This window comes from Lissotriton vulgaris, unplaced genomic scaffold (genome assembly GCF_964263255.1).
Source record: "Lissotriton vulgaris unplaced genomic scaffold, aLisVul1.2 SCAFFOLD_442, whole genome shotgun sequence".
Classification (NCBI taxonomy): Eukaryota; Metazoa; Chordata; class Amphibia; order Caudata; family Salamandridae; genus Lissotriton; species Lissotriton vulgaris.
The window spans coordinates 512,955-527,856 of NW_028255431.1; the positions used below are offsets into that span (position 1 = coordinate 512,955).

Genomic DNA, 14,902 nt, shown 5'->3' on the forward strand with positions numbered 1-14,902 from the left:
CAATACCAACCCCGGTGGTGGGTCTGCGAACCAATATCACACCAGAAAGTCCTGGAGGACGGAACGGCCAAAGAAGCCATCCCTCCGGACTTGACTGTCCAGGCAGTAGTGTCTTGCGAACGTGTGCAGCGAGGCCCACGTGGCTGCCTGACAGATGTCCTGCAGGGGGACACCGCGGCCCAGGGCAGTTGTCGTTGCCGTGGCCCGAGTGGAGTGAGCCCGCAATCCAGCCGGGGGCTCCTTCCTCGCCATGGAGTAGCATGCTTGGATGCACAAGATGATCCACCTGGAGATGGTCCTCTTGTGTACAGCCTTTCCCTTCTTCACGCCCACGTAACCAACGAAGAGTTGGTCATCCACCCGGAATTGGCGAGTGCGGTCCAGGTAGTAGGAGAGCGCACGTTTTGGATCCAGACGGTGGAGCCTCTCTTCCTCTTTCGAGGGATGCGGAGGCGGAAAGAAGGTGGGCAAGGTGATGGACTGCCCGATGTGGAAGGCCGTGACAACCTTGGGCAGAAAGGAAGGTCGTGTACGCAACACCACCTTATCAGGATGAACAGACAGGAAAGGCGGAGAAGAAGAAAGAGCCTGGAGCTCACTCACCCTCCTGGCAGAGGTGATGGCAACCAGGAAGGCCGTCTTCAGCGTAAGGAGACGAAGAGGACAGTTATGAAGTGGCTCAAAGGGAGCACACATCAGATAGGTGAGAACAAGGTTCAAGTCACACTGGGGCATCACGAAGGGAACAGGAGGGAACATGTGTGTGATGCCCTTCAGAAATCTACTCACTATAGGGGACTTGAACAAAGAAGGCTGATCTGGTAGCCTCAAGAAGGCTGAAAGAGCAGAGAGGTACCCTTTAAGAGTGCCCAGAGCAGAGCCCTGCTGGGCAAGGGAAAGAAGAAAGAGCAGCACTTCCGAAAGGGGTGCAGAGAGGGGATCCACAGCCTTTGCTGCGCACCATGCCACAAATCTATTCCACCGGCAGGCGTATACCGACTTAGTGGAGGGACGCCTGGCTGCCAGAATGATGTCACAGACTTCGGGAGGCAAGTCAAATGGCCTCAACTGCCGCCGCTCAATCTCCAAGCTTGTAGGTGGAGACTGGACAGGTTCGGGTGCAGGACCGTCCCCTGCTGCTGCGACAGAAGGTCCTCCCGAAGAGGCAGACGAATCGGGGGATCGACTGACATGCTGAGTAGCTCGGGATACCAGTATCTTCGAGCCCAGTCCGGAGCCACAAGGATAACTTGGGCCCGGTCGCGCTTGATCTTCTTCAGCACTCTGGGCAGAAGTGGTATAGGCGGAAAGGCGTACAACAGGCCGCAGCTCCACTCGCGACGAAAAGCGTCTCCGAGCGAGTGCCGCCTTGGAAACTCCAACGCGCAGAACTGCTGACATTGCGCGTTCTCTTCTGTGGCGAATAGATCTAACCAAGGCTCTCCCCACTGTCGAAAGAGACCTTGCGCCACGTCCGAGTTCAGACGCCATTCGTGATCCATCATGCACCGGCGGCTGAGTTCGTCCGCCCTGGCATTCAGAGAGCCTGCCAGGTGTTGAACCACCAGAATCACGCCCTGATGTTCCAGCCACCGCCAGAGGCGCAGAGCCTCCTGGCAAAGGGTCCACGACCCCACACCGCCCTGTTTGTTGCAGTACCACATGGCGGTGGTGTTGTCGGTGAACACTTGCACCACGCTCCCCCTGACAGAGGGGAGGAATGCCTTCAGTGCAAGACGAATCGCCCGCAGCTCCAGAAGGTTGATGTGGAGCCGGGACTCCGCCGGAGACCAGAGGCCTCTGATCTCCGCCTCTCCCATGTGGCCTCCCCAGCCCTGGAGGGACGCGTCCGTCACAACTACGTGCTCCGGCTGGGGTAGAGAGAGAGGCCTGCCACTGACCCAGTCGCGGTCCGTGAGCCACCACTGCAGTTGTTTCGCAGTGCCCTCCGAGATCAGGACATGATCGGACAGGTTGCCCTGATGCTGGGCCCACTGAAACTTCAGGTCCCACTGCAGAGCCCGCATCCGCCACCTGGCACCAGAAGGATGCAGGAGGCCATCAGTCCCAGAAGCCGCAGCGTCAACCTGACCGAGACCCGGGATAACGGCCCGAAGATAGGAATCAGAGCCTGAATATCCCGAACCCGCTGCTCGGGTGGGTAAACCCGAAACTGCGCCGAGTCGAGAACCGCTCCGATGAAAAGGAGCTTCTGAGAGGGACACTGGTGTGACTTCGGCACATTGATGGAGAACCCCAGCAAGTGCAGGAGGTCGGCCGTAGTCTGGAGGTGGGTGACGACTGTCTGGGGCGAGCCCGCCTTCAACAACCAGTCGTCGAGGTAGGGGAAGACTGACACCCCTTGCCTGCGCAGATGGGCTGCGACCACCGCCATCACCTTCGTGAACACCCGTGGGGCGCTGGTAAGGCCGAAGGGGAGCACGGTAAACTGAAAGTGCTCGTGGCCTACCGTGAACCGCAGGTAACGCCGGTGGGCCGGCAGGACGGGGATGTGGAAATAGGCGTCCTGCAAGTCCAACGCTACCATCCAGTCTCCCGGGTCCAGGGCAGCCAGGACCTGAGCCAAAGTGAGCATCTTGAACTTCTCCGTACGGAGGAAGCCGTTGACGTTCCGCAGATCCAAGATAGGGCGTAGGCCCCCTTTGCCCTTCTTGGGTACCAGAAAGTAGTGGGAGTAACAGCCACGTCCTACTTCTGGCCCAGGAACGCGCTCGATGGCCCTCTTGGCCAAGAGGGCCGAAACTTCCTCTTGCAGAAGTCGCAAGTGATCCCCCGACACACGGTGGCATTGAGGTGGCATGGATGGAGGGGAAGACTCGAAGGGGAGGGAGAAACCCCTTCGGACAATTTGCAGCACCCACCTGTCCGAAGTGACTGTATGCCAGTGGGAGAGGTGATGGCGAACCCTGCCTCCCACAGGCGTCACATGGGCCTGAAAACTCGGACTAGGAAGGTTTTGAGGCGGGGGCTGCTGAGGGAGGTGTGGACTGGCCTCGCCGCTGGCCCCGACCACCGCCACAGCGGTTCCCACGGCCGCCACCGCGTTGCTGAACATTCTGCGGCGCGTGGCTGACGGTCCGTGGTGGGGCGCCCCTTCCGTGGCCACGAAAGGAGCGAAAGGCACCCGATTGCTGGCGTGGGGCCGCAAGGCCCAAGGACTTGGCCGTGGCCCTGGAGTCCTTAAAACGTTCCAGCGCATGGTCTGCCTTGTCGCCGAAGAGGCGACGGCCATCAAACGGCATGTCCAGGAGAGTGGCCTGGACATCGGCCGAGAAATTGGCGGACCTCAACCAGGCGTGGCGTCGAACCGCCACCGTCGTTGCCATCGCCCTGCCCAGTGAGTCCGTGGTATCCAGCCCACACCGGATGGAAAAGCGTGCCGCATCTCGGCCGTCCGCAAGGGTTTGGCTGAGTTTAGCCCTGACCTCCTCAGAGCATTGTGGCAGCACCTCCGCAACCGTGTCCCACAGAGTGTGGGTGTAGCGGCCCAATAGACAGTTGGTGTTCACTGACCGGAGCCCTAGGCTCACAGACGAGAAGACCTTCTTCCCGAACTGCTCAAATCTCTTGGATTCCCTGTCGGGCGGGGCCGACGGGAATGCGGACTGGGAGTTGGAGGCCTGGATGACCAGGCTCTCGGGGGTGGGGTGGGTGGACAAAAAGCAAGGGTCGCCCGGTGCCGGGCGGTAGCGTCTGGCCACGTTCCTATCCACAGGGGGACCTGTGGCGGGCTTGGACCAAGTGCCCAGCAGAACGTCACACAAGGCCTCATTGAACGGCAGAAGGGGCTGCTGTTTGAGTACCTCAGTGAGGAGATTAGTCCTCACGGCCGCGACGGGGAGCTCAAGGTGTAGGGCCTTAGCTGCCTTCGTCAACACTACACTGTAAGCAGAACCCGCCTCCGAAGCCACAGTCGGGGGCGACGTAAATCCAGTGTCTGGCGATGTGTCAATACCACTGGCCTCCCCAAGCTCATATGTCCAGTCCTGATGAGACTGGCAATCACGTGCCAGAGGGTCCTCGGACCCCTCCCACTGCTCCTCGTCACCCAGCTCCTGGAGACCAGGATTAACAGCCAGGGCCTCCTCGTGGAGATAGAATTCTCCGACGGCCGACGGAATCGGCGCCCAGCGGCGCCCCTCCGACGCCTGAGGCGGACCGTAGGAAGCATTGGGGTCGGCAACCACTACGGCTGCCGGGGACGACACCTGAAGGGACGTCGCCGGTGAGGTCGCAGGGTCGACCGGCGAGGTCCCGGATCCGGAGCCGGATCCAGCGAGGTCGCGCGGCGCCGGGACCGAAGTCGCCAGCGGCGCCGGGGCCGAAGCACCCGACGTCGTCGGGGCCGAAGCGCCCGACCCGGAAGGACCTCCAGACGGAGCCGATCGGCCCGAAGGCGCCACGGGAACCGACTGAGGAGGGAGGGCCCTCATGGCCATGAGGTACCTCTCGACCTCCTCCTGCGACGCGCCGTGCCCAGGGACCCGAAGGTGTGGGGCAGGCGGCGACGCTTGCGACTCCCGCGGAGCCGCGTGGGCGGTGTCGCCCGAATCCCCGGTCGCATCGAGCGAGCGACGGGGCGGGTCGGAGGACCGATGGTGTCGCTCCGACCTCTCATGCCTCTTACCTGAGGACTTGGAACCAGACGATCGGTGACCACTCCCGGAGCGTCGATGACTCCGACCACGCGACCTGTCCCTCGACCTCCCGTGGGACCGGGACCGGGACCGGGACCTGGAGCGGCGCGGGGCCGACTGCCTCAGCTTGAGACGCTTGCGGGACCGCTCCCGCCTAGCCTTCGACGTCAGGGCCCGGCAGTCGTCACAGGTTCGATCGTCGTGGTCGAGGCCTAAGCACTTCAGGCACCGGCGATGGGGGTCCGTGACCGACATGAGTCGGCCGCACTTCAAGCAAGGCTTGAACCCGGGCATCCCTGGCACCGATAGTCGAGAATCGACTAAGTAGAGGATCAAAAAGATCAAAAAAGTTTTCAGTCAAAAAGTGACTGGGGGTAGAGCTTCTTCCGGATCTGCGCTAGCTGGCGCGGAAAAAAGAAGAACTGACGTCAGCGCGCATGGGCGCCGTCTATATACTCCGATGACGTCATCCCGGCGCTCACGACGCCGACGACGGACGCGGAGCCGCAGACGACGCCTACCAGCGCGCAGGGGTATTGCTACGCAAAAATTTCCGGATCCAGTCTGACGCCTGGGGATATTCTAAGGTAAGGAATCTATCACTAACGTGTCTCTTTCAGATGCTGGAGGCACTAGGGGTGAGTGTCTGAAAAGTTTCACCGCTCTGGCCATCATCTCCTTGTGTTTGCTTGGTTCGCCCTAAGTTGGCAGGGTATGCCCAGACGGGGGTTCCGTGCTCACTGGATTCAAGCTAGCCTGGCTGATGAAGGGTGTTACCCAGAAACCGGTCCTAGGATGCTTGTTTACGGTCCACGGAAGACCTGGCTTGGCAGTGCAGGCTGGAATGTTCCCATGAGGCACAGGGTCAAGACTGATTTGCATATAGCTGGGTCTGAACTGAGGTGGTGAAGTGAGCTAAAGAATGATGATGGACTCAACCCAGATCTGTGACTGGGGGCGAGTGCCTGAAAAGTATCAGCACTCCGTCCATCATCTCCTTGCGTGGGCACTAGGACATAGCCCATCAATTAGGACTTCTCTGCCGACACTGGGTTGAGTAACGCTTGTAATCAATATTCCAACGTGTGGAAAATGTATAACAAGATACAAGATAGTAATCCGGTGTTCTCGTTTTACTTGCATCCTCTTGACCAAGTCCACTCCTGGGTCTTCAGTTTTACCCCGGCAATGTCTGTATTGTTGTTTGATTTTAAGCGCCACTGTGTTTTCTTTACTAATGTACTGAAATAGTGATCTTATTAATAGGGGTTATTGATACCCAGCTGAACAGAATTTATTTGATCAAAATAAGGAAAATCGGAGACTGCTGAGCTGAAAATTAAACCAGAGTTAAACCTAGATCTTTTGGACAACAGCAAAAAGGTGGAAAGTTTATACATAGTTATTCTTAACTATAATTTCCTCGATGGACAATTTTATTTTTAACCCAAATGCAAACAAGTTATAATAGTGCCACAAAGGGAGCAGCCCACCCAAATTGCTAAATAATAGTTTTGGTCAATGATAAATCCCAGAGCACACGGTAGTACCCTAATAACCCCAAAGTATTTCTAACTTCACTCCTCACGCCCACCACCCATGGCCAAAGCTTTGTTCGAAGTTTCCATCTACTGAACATGCTTGGGTCATGTACAACAATTACTAAAGTATTAATTAGACTCTAAAGTGATAAATGTCCATAGTTTCAAGCCCTCTTAAGGTTTGCCCTCCCACTCAATCCCTATTTTTGCTGGTTGTTTCTGAGACACCCCCATTCTGCATTTAGCCTTCTGGAGATGTGGTCTCCAGAAATGGACCCAACAATTCATACGCGGCCTCAGTGGGGATGTATAGAGGGCCGCGGTTGCAATAGCGACAAGAAAGTGGGGGTGGGTGACTTACACGCTTGTCTAAGCTCTGCTCTCCTACCTGAAAGCCCAGCAATTACTTTAATCCTTTGTGTGCTCAGGACGGCCCCCGGCCGACCTACGTCACACTGGGTGTGTGCACAGTACAGCAGGGGGCAGTCCGAATGCTGCTGCTTCCCCAGCGCGGGGCAAATTCCACGCCTGTGCGGAAGAATTAATATATATATATATATATATAACCCTTCAAGAGAAGAGGAATTTATTATGAACAATTATTTTAAGTAAAATAGGGAAGCCCCTCTCCCTGGGCATCCACAGACACTATAATTCCAGTAACCTTGAACATCTGGACTGCAGAGACGAGGAAGGCACTCCTTTGGAAACAAGCAGCGCATCATCAGGTAAACATCAGTTTGATATTCTGGCTCGAACCTCGGCTCTATTAAATTAGTTCGGATATTAGTCCTTCCCTGAGTGCTCTCTGCAGCTGAAGAACATCCACCTGGGATATTAATCACTGAAGTATTGATAATTAATTCGCCGGGTACGTTCGCAGCTCCTCGCAGGCACAGATTTTTCCAAGTGCTTGGAACTATAAAAAGAATCTGGCATGTCTGCAGGAGTCTCTGACTCCGAGAGCTGGCAGCATACCAAGGGAAAGCTGGTGACACAGCAAGAAGTCACTTTCAATCAGATGGATCCAGAGAGAAGAGATTGGCAGTGTTCTAAGGTATGTTAAATATCAGGGTACCTAAAGACGGTGGCCAATCGTGCCATAATTCACAGAGCAAAGCCACCCGTGCTTTGGTTTAATGTAACAAAAAGATTAACTTGTCTCCTCTGTGCTTGTGATAAATCCTTACCACATCACCTGATTGGGGAAGGGGGGGGTGTTGTGTGCTAGAAGACATGGCGCTGCCACATTAGGTAACTTCTAAGAGGGAAGTGCCCCCGCCCCCCCCACCCCCACTGCACTTGGCATCACCACTAACATGCCAAATAGGCCTAAAACTACCAAGGAAGACTCTACACCGATCTGTATTATTCTGTTCGAACTCTATGACTATGTATTTCACCTGTATTATTGACGCTACTGACTATCTATGCACACATTTAACTGTAATATTTATATTATTGATGTGCTGTACTACTTTGCTCCCTCACGTACCTACTCTTCCCACTTATTATGTTTAATTTCACTCTCTTGTTGGTATTCCCGGCTTTGTAAAGCGCTCTGATATCTGCAAAGATCTTGTTCGCGCTATATAAAACTTTCAAAATAAATAAATAAACCATCTTCGCCCAGCATTCCAAAACACCAATTTGCATTCAGAGTCCCCATTCTGCTTCCTCTGTGAGGTAAATGAACAATGCGGAATTAAATATTTAATCAGGCTTGCTGTCGCACCGGGTGGGGGCGAAGAGGAGGGGGGGCTCGGCGTTAATGATGTTCGTACTTGGCCTGGAATTACTGCTGGGGAAAGATTCATGTTCAAGTGTAATAGCGGTGGCGGCACTTGTTCTGATTAAAGAGCTGAATAAAAGACAACCTGATTAAACTTGTATTAGGCCCACAGCACTATATTGGTTTTATTTAATATTTTGTCTGCCGTACAACAATCGCTGCCCCCGTGTAGCTGTAATATCTTCAAATCCCATTAAGGGAGAAGCTAAAACTCAACACGGACAAGACGGAAGCAGCAATCTTCGGCAAAGACACCTCAGTTCTGGGACCCTACCTTGTGGACTCCCCCGCTTCCGAAGAGCGACCTGCGGCGGCAGATCGTTCTCCCACCTCGCCGCCAAGACCTGGAACACCCTCCCCATCCACCTACGGCAGACCCAAGACCTGCTGACCTTCAGAAAACTCCTCAAGACCTGGCTTTTCGAGCAGTAGCAGCATTCCCCACCCCAGCGCCTTGAGACCCTCACAGGTGAGTAGTGCGCTTTACAAATTATATGATTGATTGATTGGTCTGTCGAACTCTGACCCAGAGGCCACCCCCATGCAAAGCACCTCTGAATTGTAATTGACAACAAAGTCACCGTGGCTGGCCAAGTGACTGCAGCTCGGTCTTCTGCTTCCACAAACTCAAAATGCTCAACAAGATCTTCAAATGGCTCCCATCGCCCCGCAACACTCGCAGAAGCGTCACCTAAGCCCTCATCATCAGCATGTTGGACTACGGCAATGCACTCTATGCTGGAATCAACGCTCAACTGACCAGAAGACTCCAGACCATACAAAACTCAGTGGCCAGTCTCACTCTCAACCTCCGACCCCACACTCTATCACATCAAAGAGTTCCACTGGCTCCCAAACTACAAACAAGCATTCTTTAAACTCTTCACGCACACATACAAACAATATTGGCCACACGTACCTCCACAGCTACATAAACTTCCACAAATGTAACAGACACCTTCTCAGCTGGACTCCCCTAGACTGCTGCATATTCAGAACTAGATCTAGAGATCTTGCCTCCTCATATCTCACTTCGGAAGCCGAGAACGGCAAGCCCTGCACATCAGGGCCACCTCCACAGCTCTTGATTGCTGCAAAAAACTGAAGACCAGTCTCTTCACCTAGCACGGACCGTGGCTCGAACCATACAACGCTTCAATGCCAGGATACCCTCCCTGGTGAGTTGTGAGCTATATAATTAAACATAACAAAACAAAAGACAAGGGTGTTAAACTTCCTGTTAACTCCAAGCTAGCCGGAACCTTCCCAGGATCCCTCAAGGCCTGTTGTGCTACCTAAGAGCCTCCAACTGCTGGACTCTCCTGCAACTTTAATGCCGCCTGCGCCAGCCAGGCAGAATCAAATGCTGTACTTTCCAAGAACCCTCAGGCCAGCAATGCTACCAAAGACCCCTCAACTGCTGCACTCTACAGGCTCCCTCGGTCCTGTTTCACTCTTCAAGAATCCCTGGGCCAGCTAAACTCTTCAGGAATACTTGGGCCACTGCATTCCAGTGAAGCAGGGATGCTCAGCCTATTGTACCGTCCACAGTGCAAGGAAGCAGGGATGCTCATTCTATTGTACTCTCCACGGTACAATGAAGCAGGGATGGTCAGTCTACTGGCCATTCCACTGTTCAATGAAGTAGTGATGCTCAGGCCATCTGAGCTCTCCATGTGCACTGAAACCACGGTTTAATTTGAGTCGGTGGTTTCTGTGCTCAGCACTGGCACTTGATTGTCAACACCGCTGCTTGTGACAGTCTATCACATGGTGGCGCTGTCCATCTAATTTAGTGATGACCACCGCAAAAGTTAACTATTAATTAAATATACATTAAAATGACTATTTTTTTTTATTTATTTGAGTTTTATATTGCGCTGGCTAGACCCGGAGGTATCAGAGCACTTTATATAAGGAATAGCGAGTTGATTTTTTTTATTATTTATTCGATTTTTTTTAAATGATTTATTCGAGTTTTATATAGCGCTGGCTAGACCCGGCCACCTCAAGCCATTGCGATAGTTTCGGGGGCCAGAAATGGTCCAAATTGTCACATTTGTCGGCTTGTGATGGTCAATAGTTCTGTTGTTACTATATTTGGCAGCAGACAAGGGCAGTGTGTGGTGCCAGCTGCAGTGGCCTCATGACGAGAGCCCTGGCACTTATTTTTTTTTGCAAATTAAGCACTGATTGAAACAGTAAGGCTCATTAATGCTGTACTCGGGATTGCAGTTAAACAGGTACTATAATCTTCTTCATCAGGCGCTGTGACGAATGACTGCCCAGTCCCACGGCTCTCTCTAGTGCAGTAAACTTGGAGTACAGAGTCCTGCTGCAACAAGCACACCTCACTGTTGGCTCTAGTGACATAGGAATGGCATTGCCTGCTGTCCTGATTGCAAATACCTTAGACTCAGTCCAAGTCACCAGTGTGGAGCTATAGTGACCTGTGTGGACGACCACAGCTGCCCGCCTCTTATCTCCGGCCATTACACCCCTCACAACACTCAAATGACGTCATTTCAGCCAGTAAGAGAGAAGATGGCTTCGGATGTGATCTGAATTATGCACACTCTGGATTCTACAGTGTGTCGGACACTGCAACAGGATGTCCAGCTGCCAGTCCACACATCCACAACTATCAAACTGTAAACACAACATGGAAACATTAAAAAACTTAACTCTTAGCTGCAGGACAAGAAGTTGCCATGGCTGAATTGTACCAAACGCCTTACCGTGCAAGTGAAAAAGAGGAATTTTGCAACTACAGGGTACCAGTTTCACATAGTAACTTTTTTACTCAGTGGTGGACGGGTTTACATGGAAAATGTAAAGTTCCTCTCCAGGCTCGGTGATAAGCCATCGAATACCCTAAACCCAGTGGCATTTAGGGATCGCTGACCAGTCAAAACCTCAGAGCCAACAGACCAGTCCTGCACTAACAGAAGTTAAGTCAAGCTGTTACACTGTATTTCTATCTTACGCTGCTTTTCTGTATCGCAAGGTTCACCAATTACTTGGCCTTTTGGTGCTGAAGAAACATCAGTGGTCCTCCACAGTGGTTGCTCTTAGCTTGGAGCCAAGCTGATAAAGGCTTGCATCTAAATCAAGCAGACGGAAGGCTGGCAATACTTTGAGTCGATGGTCTTTGCTTTGCGGGAGCTGTGACTTTTAGGAAACCAGGGCACGTGTACGGTTGTTAGTGGATCAGTAGTCTACTAAATTGATATGTCGTGCATATATAGCGAGAAAGAGCAACATGTTTTGTTAAAACTCAAACTTTTTAAGGTCTTCAAGTAAAGCCCTTTTGATTTGACTAATTTGCATGTATGATATACTTGCGTATTATCTGGGCTTTCAACCAGCCCTCTTCACTTGGCCATTGGCTTATCTCTTCCACCACACTCTTTAAAAATGAAGTAAAAGCTATCCTCATGGCTAAATACACCTGAACCACTATCTTGATCACTGTTAGTACTCTGCACCGATCTATACTACATGTTTGACCCTCTTGCTTATTTGTATTAACTGTTTATTACTCACAGGTTGGCTCTGTAACCGCATATTTGTATTACTCTGTACTCATGTTGGGCTTAGCTGCCACCAATTTGTACTTATTGACCTATTGTTTTATCTTTTTAACCATGCTCCCACATGTACTTCTCTTTGTAAAGCGCTCTGATATCTGCAAGGATCTTGTCCGCGCTATATAAAACTCTCAAAATAAATAAATAAACTTCATTGTCAGTGATGGCATTCTGCCCTTTCACAAGGAGCAAAACCAACCACAAAGTAGTTCCCTTAAGTGTCAGGGAGTACTATGGTAAAGTGTGCTTCTGAGACCCCAAAAATATTGTTGCTTTTAGCCAACTTTTTTTTGTTTTGACGAGGGCCTCTCAGTTCCCCCCAAAAATAGGGTTTTGCCAAAAATAAACATGGCAAAACAAATCTAGCACAGACAAATCTCGCAGACTCGACGTTGGATCACACCAGTATGGTACACCAGACGTACTGGCTTTGCCAATGCTTATTTTGATTCTGGAATTTGTATGGGAGAGACCAGTGGTTGTCAACCCAGAGTAAAGCACCTTTGCTTGTCGGCAGTGGCCAAGCCTCCTGTCTCGACTTTAGCAAACAACAAAGTCTGAATGAGAGTTTACTGTCTGCGCTTCAACTAGGAGTCTGTCCGGCTCCTAAAATTGAGAGCAGACATTTCACCTGCTCAGTCTAGGACCCCATATTCGCTAGTTTTAAGACCACAAAATAGTCTGCATTTTTATGAACTCCTCCTATAAGTCTCTAGTAATGTAACAGAAAAATAAGGGCTTGGAGCCCATAACCTTTGTATGTCCCTTGTTCAAAACCAATTAGCCAATTCTAATCCGAGACAGCATTGCTCACCCTAAATACTGTCAAAGTCTGTGCATGCACTTTGGTCAGGTTTGCACCAGAAAGTGCAGCGCAGTCGGTAGCCAACTAGAAAGTGCCTCCTTCCCCAGGCACATCTTCGTGCATGTGCAAGGAGGAGAGCACGGCCTCGTAATAGACAAGCAGGCGCAATAGACAGCCGCGTGTCGGAGGGAGGATCACAAAGGTCGACAATCAGCAGGCCTATAGGGCAGCACTAAGGAAGATAAACGTACCTCAGGCCCGCCCCTTTGGCATTCCATTGGATGTTAAGTTACTGGGTCTGGAAGAGCATTACAGAAATCTTAAGGGGCCAGTAGCCTTCCTAAACACCCAAAAAATGACAAATTTAAATGATCCGCATTGGTTCATCCCTGATCCTAGAGGTGCTCGTAACAGCAGCAAGGGTTAGGTGCCATAAGAAGTCACAATGGGTATGAAGGCTCAGTCTGCACGGACAGCAAAGAAAGGCCACATCAGATGAACAGCCAACAAAGGGAAATGTCCCTGTGTGTCAACAATGTGGTCTCCCGTACACGACAACAGTCTCACCTCACGTGGAAAGCATAGCGGATCCATAGATGCGTCTTTTTAAATGTGTAGTTACCAGTTTCACAGATGTGCAAGCCTAGGGCTGCTAATGTTGAAATACTGATTAAAAGAAAGCCAATTTGGGCCATTAAAGTAATATTAGTGAATAGTTTAACTTATCTTCAAAATCCGCTTGAAGGGCTACTTCTATCAATTTTCCAGCAGCAAAATCGCTTTTTAACGACTTGCAAACTGTATTGTATTGATTCCCAATCCACACTTGGGCTAGATATGCGCTGTTCCCAATGTGTGCATTAACATTAATGTTACAATATCATGTACATTTGAGCTATCGCTGTGGGTGTGGCTTTATGAAAGCGCGTGGGAAGGAGGTGGAGTAGGAGGGGGCTCTACAGGGCCCCCATTTTGTGCAGAGAAGAGATCCAGGCAGATGTGGATGGGAATCGGCTTCTGCCATGGCTGCCAGAGGCCCCTAGTCGCAGTAATTAGCTGGGACCAAATTACTTATCGGAAGGAGCGCTGAAGCCCGCGTCAGGACGAATTAATCAGCGGGGTCAAATAGGTGGCCGCGGCACGGGTCGCTAGCCAACTCTCCAATCACAGGCAGCAAAAAGCCAGCTAAGTGGAATTGGACTCAGATTAATGCAAGGACGCATGCACTAAATTAGGCAGATGAAGGCGCAATGAGTCACGGAGGGAAGCGGGCACGGGGACAGCGCAAAGTGGGAGACGACCCAAGACAAACCTACTGGAAACGAGTAACCAATCATGCAGCAAACAAAAGCAATTGAATAAAGCAAGCACAGTAGAAGATGATGGCCCTGATATTAATATGACGACTGGTTTTGATGTCAATGCACGGCGCCACAGCACACACACAATTCTTCCCACTCACATAAATGCCAGAAGAGAAGCAAAACAAGAGGGGAACGTTAGCATAAGATGGGGAAGAGGTAGAAGAGGGATGACAACTAGAGCAGGAGAGAGAGATTTCAGCTAGACCAGGAATTGCCAGAGGAGGGGCAGCTAGACCAGGAAGTGCCAGAGGAGGGGCATCTGAGCCAGAAAGTGCCAGAGGAGGGGCATCTGAGCCAGAAAGTGCCAGAGGAGGGGTATCTGAGCCAGAAAGTGCCAGAGGAGGGGTATCTGAGCCAGAAAGTGCCAGAGGAGGGGCAGCTAGGCCAGGAAGTGCCAGAGGAGGGGCAGCTAGACCAGGAAGTGCCAGAGGAGGGGCATCTAGGCCAGAAAGTGCCGGAGGAGGGGCATCTAGGCCAGAAAGTGCCGGAGGAGGGGCATCTAGGCCAGAAAGTGCCGGAGGAGGGGCATCTAGGCCAGAAAGTGCCGGAGGAGGGGCATCTAGGCCAGAAAGTGCCGGAGGAGGGGCATCTAGGCCAGAAAGTGCCGGAGGAGGGGCATCTAGGCCAGAAAGTGCCGGAGGAGGGGCATCTAGGCCAGAAAGTGCCGGAGGAGGGGCAGCTAGGCCAGAAAGTGCCGGAGGAGGGGCAGATAGGCCAGAAAGTGCCGGAGGAGGGGCAGCTAGGCCAGAAAGTGCCGGAGGAGGGGCAGCTAGGCCAGAAAGTGCCGGAGGAGGGGCAGCTAGGCCAGAAAGTGCCGGAGGAGGGGCAGCTAGGCCAGAAAGTGCCGGAGGAGGGGCAGCTAGGCCAGAAAGTGCCAGAGGAGGGGCAGCTAGATCAGGGGGAGCCCTATAAGTGAAGAAAACTCAAGCAGGGTATGCCAGAGAATGGATGGCAAGCAGACAGCAGCTAGAGCAGGAGATGTGGCCATGAGAGAAGGACAAAGGATGGCAAACAGATGGCACAAACAGATGGCGCCTACAGAAAAGAGGAGAAGCTACAATGGAAGTCCGAGGAGTGGTTGTAGGACAGGTCGAGAGGTGGATGTATGCCAGTTTGTGTCAGGGTAGAGGTTGAGGTGGTAACGCGAGAGAG

At 52.1% G+C, this 14,902-nt stretch overlaps 1 protein-coding gene across 2 annotated transcripts in view; it reads right to left on the bottom strand.

Annotated features, from left to right (window-relative positions):
* Window positions 1–14,902, bottom strand: part of LOC147659125 (plexin-A1-like) — a 589,684-nt gene that overhangs the window by 81,847 nt on the left and 492,935 nt on the right. The window lies entirely within an intron of this gene.